The sequence below is a fragment of the Triticum aestivum genome, chromosome 3A, assembly GCF_018294505.1.
Source record: "Triticum aestivum cultivar Chinese Spring chromosome 3A, IWGSC CS RefSeq v2.1, whole genome shotgun sequence".
Taxonomy (NCBI): Eukaryota; Viridiplantae; Streptophyta; class Magnoliopsida; order Poales; family Poaceae; genus Triticum; species Triticum aestivum.
In genome coordinates this window covers 697264121-697268712 of record NC_057800.1, presented here as the reverse complement: position 1 = coordinate 697268712, position 4592 = coordinate 697264121, and the positions used below count along the sequence as shown (strand labels likewise).

General features: G+C 54.6%; 1 pseudogene; it reads left to right on the top strand.

Moving 5' to 3' along the window:
• The first annotated feature begins 2303 nt into the window (after nucleotides 1-2303).
• On the top strand, nucleotides 2304-3778 carry LOC123057180 (uncharacterized; annotated as a pseudogene).
• Nucleotides 3779-4592: the final 814 nt, after the last annotated feature.

The window sequence follows — 4592 nt, the reverse complement described above, 5'->3', positions numbered from 1 at the left end:
ATACAGAAAGTTGCGGCGGTGGAATTAGGTTTTTGGCTCCTGTTCTGATCGTTTGGGGGTACGTGTGTATATATAGGAGGAAGAAGTACGTCGGAGGATCAACGAGGGGCCCACGAGGCAGGGGGCGCGCCCTGGGGGGGGGCCACCCTCGTGACCGCCTCTTTTGTTCCTTGGAGCAGGGTCCAAGTCTCCTGGATCACGTTCGATGAGAAAATCACGTTCCCGAAGATTTTATTCCGTTTGGACTCCGTTTGATATTCCGTTTCTTCGAAACACCGAAATAGGCAAAAAAACAGCAATTCTGGGCTGGGCCTCCGGTTAATAGGTTAGTCCCAAAAATAATATAAAAGTGGAAAATAAAGCCCAATATAGTCCAAAACAGTAGATAATATAGCATGGAGCAATCAAAAATTATAGATACATTGGAGACGTATCAAGTCGTCTGCATGATCTTGTTCGCCGAAAGCCTCGATGCTCAAGCCAACGCTTGGGCATTCGATGTTTGTTAGCGGCTCTTTTGGCATCTTGTATATTTGCTGTTTTTTCTGTTAGTCCGTTCCTCTTCTGTACTTGGATCAATGTAGTGGTGGTTTGCTTTATAATATAAAGGGGGGGAAAACCCTTTTCTTACTAATAGTCCTTCACGAGCATCTTGTTATCTAGAGCTCGGTTACGTGAAATGCATAGCCGGCCAACCATGGATCTCTGGCACTTTCTCTTGGGGCCCTTCTCAAATTTGTCCACCAGATGCAACAACACTAGGTTGTCAACATCGTCGTCTAAAAGCATCTCCTCTCTATCAGAATCATCCGATGAAAATGACGACGACGAACTCCAAGCATCCATCTAAAAAAATTAAATGCACACCCATGATTTTTCCTAAATGTCGCCAATCAAAATTGAATCAATAAATCATCGGGCATTGAACTTACCTTCCGCGGATGCAATTCTGCCAGCCAGAATCAAGTGAGCCAGCCCTTTCTTCTTCGGTGCCGGCTGAAGTAAATCGGCCAAGCCCCTTCTTCGCCACGGCCACAAACCGTGGAGCCGGTGTACGTGGCTGTCCCTGAGCGATTCTGAGGCTCACCGGCGTCGGAACCAACCGGACCCGCCGGCTAGAAGGCCGCGCGGCAAGCTCCGGGCCGGATCCATGGTGCTAGCGGCCGCTCGCCGTGGGGGAAAATGCCCCCCCCCCCGGCCTCCGAAATTGGTCGAGAAGGTGCGGCAGGGGCGGCGGAGGTACTGCACGGTGTATGGTTCGGGTAGGGGTACTGAATTGGTGATCCTAGCTTGATGGTAACAGAATGAACAAGAGACACGATGTTTACCCCGGGCCCTCTTGAAGAGGTAAAACCCTATGTCCTGCTTCTGTTGTATTGGTTGTGTTGGAGTACAAATTACAAGATGATCTAACTTGAGATCGTATGCGTATGAATGATTCTCTACCCTACAAGCTAAAAACCCATGGCTTATATAGGGACCGGTGGTACCTAGGATATACAAGAGGTCGGTTACATCTAGGGATAAACATGCTGATAATTCAAATGTATCTTGGAGTATGCGCCAAGCATTCGGAAGATTCCATCTTGAGAACTTCGAAGCGCATGGCAGTCTTGGCCCAATTGTTGATGATCCAGAGGTCCTCAGCCCGACACACTATAAAGGGGCCGACGTGGTTAGCGCCCCTAATCCAGGACACCATCACACAGCGCAGGGCGGCCGGGGGCAGCAAGCTTAAGAGACCACAGGGAGATGCGGCGGTAGAGGGGAAGATGCGCGAGTTGAAACTTCCTTTGCGCCAAGACGTGGGAGAGATAGGGGAACCAGCAAAAAAAGGGAGGGAAACCTTAGATATGACGGAATCGGCCCGGACTTTGGAGGATCCCGCAAAAAGATTTAGTGAACGGCCAATATTACAGGATCTGTTCCGGACGGAAAAAACGTCCCGAAACTGAACATAGGAGAGTCGCTGAACTTCTCCTACATGATTGATGATCAGAAAAGCATTGTGTTCCCAAGAAGAACTAGACTAAATCAATTGAGCCATAGTCGCTGGCAGAAATAAAATACTTCCCGTGCGTTGTCACCACGCACCACTTGATCGATTGTAAACGGCTAAGATGGGCCAACCAAGAAATGAAACGCCGTCATCATGGTGTCTGGTCAAAGGATTTTTTTCCGCTGAATTTCTGATGCTCAGCAAGCCCCGCTTCAGTTTCCAGGGTATTCCCCAAGTCAACTTTACATAGAGGAGTACCATAATTTTCCAGATGAACACGGAGTGATGAATCACAAAATTCACAATGAGCACAAGCCATGAGCTGAGCATTGACATTGCTCTTAGTCCAACCACCGGCAGGAATATTGCTGTAAATCAGAGCGGCGGCGGCGAGATCCACACGGGGTGGCTGCGCGAGCTCACATCGGCGTCACGTAGCTCGGCCGTCCTGAACGAGCTCATCGGCCGTACGCCGATGCTGTGGTTCCTCGGCGAGCGCGCGGCCACCATCCTCCGGCCGCGCACCCGGCGCGCCAACGTGAAGGCGCTACACACGGTGCGCGCTGTGGCCATTGGCCCGTACCACCGCGGCGACCGAGGCCTCGCCTTTGACGACGAGGCCAAGCTGCCGTTCCTGCGGTGCCTGCAGGACCGGTGCGGGCTAGACGTCGAGCAGTACGTCGCGGCGCTCGGGGCGGCGCGCGGCAGCTTTCGCGACGAGTTCGCCGACGACGCGGATTCGGTCGCCGCGGATTGGCTCCTGGACGAGGAGAAGTTCGTGAAGATGCTCCTCCTCGACAGCAGCTTCGTCCTCGTCTTCAGCATCATGTTCAGCAAGGCCGGCAGCGGGGAGGAACGGGCGGCGGTGCCCGTTACCAGGGAGCACTTCATACTGTACACGGCCGTGTCGCAGTACGCCGACGAGATCATGCTCGACCTGCTCGTGCTGGAAAATCAGATCCCCTTCGCCGTCGTCAAGCTGCTCGCAGCCTCGTGCTGCGTTCTGAAGCTACGCTCAGTCGAGGAGCTGGTGCTTGGCTGCTTCGACGGCATCTGTCCGAGGAGGGCGCGCGGGAAGGTCATCGACTTGCCGCTCCAGCAAACCTCTTCCACTGGTCGCGCGTGCCGGAGAACAAGTACCGCGTCCTCTCCACGCCATTAAAGCTTCTCGAGGCCAAGGAGGAGTCGGAGTGGCTCATCCCTTGCGCCAGGGAGCTGCAGCTGTCGGCAGTGTGGTTCAGGAAGGCCAAGCTGGACGCGAGGGAGAGGCACGGCGGCGACCTCGACATGCAGTTCTGGAGCACGGCGGCGAGCCCGGTGGCGGTGATGACCATCCCGAGCTTCCACATCCTCGCCTACACCGCGGCGTTGCTCCACAACATGGTGGCTTTCGAGAAGCACTTCCAACGGGCGCACGGCGTCTGCGTGACGGCGCACGTGGCGCGCATGGAGGGCCTCATACGGTGCCCGCAGGACGCGGCGCTGCTTCGCCGCCGGTGGGCACTCGGTAGCGTAAAGTACACCGACGAGGAGGTGGTGGATTTCTTCCGTGGCATCGTCGCGGAGGCGGCCGGGGTGCGCATGCCTCAAGAGTACGGCGAGATGCTCAGCGCGGTGGCGCGGCACAGGAGGAGGCGGTCAAGCAGGTGGTACGGAGACTTCATACTGCACTTCTTCCCTTCTCCATGGGTGGCCGTCTCGCTCGCCGTAGTGGCTGCGCTGATCATTGTGCCGGCGATGCTGCAGACGGCCTACGCCATTCTGAGTTACCAAAAGTAGATGATCCGGAATTGCGTCGAGTAAGCTCATCACATTGGCTGATATTTGTGTACTGGCTATTGTATCAGTTCAAATTTACATGAATGCGAAAGTCGCTCATAAAGGCTGGGTGCGTGTACTGGTATTCATAAAAATGAATGCACGGGCATTGCTGTCTGAATCATTTAGGTTCTCCCGTCAAGTAATTGCACTGCAGCAAATCCTCTGCTTCTTTTCTTTCTGAAAAAATAAAATGGTCTTTGTCTCCTCCTGATACACTAGTAGAAAACAGGGCTTTGATCCAGGCCGGGTCAGCCCATTAGTCCCGGTTCAGTCCAGAACCGGGACCAATGTGGGCATTGGTCCCGGTTCGTGAGCCTAGGGGGCCGGCCGGGCCACGTGGGCCATTGGTCCCGGTTCATCTGGACCTTTTGGTCCCGGTTGGTGGGATGAACCGGGACCAATGGGCCTCGCTCCTGGCCCACCACCATTGGTCCCGGTTGATTGCTTGAACCGGGACCAAAGACTCCCCTTTAGTCCCGGCTCATGTCACCTACCGGGATCAATGAGGTGCCTATATATACCCCTCGCTCGCGAGCAGAGCACCCCAGTGCTCTGTTTTTCTCTGGCCAAGGGGGAGAGGGCTTGGTGGTGCTCTAGCTCACCTCCTATGCACACAAGGTGTTCGATGGAATGCCCGAGCCACACTACTTAAACTTTCTCCTCTCCAAGCTCGACCTCCAAGCTCCATTTTCCATAATATTTGTCTAGGTTTAGCGGTCCGTCACGCCCCGTCCCCGTCTTCACCGCCGTCGATCACCCGCGGCGAGCTCAT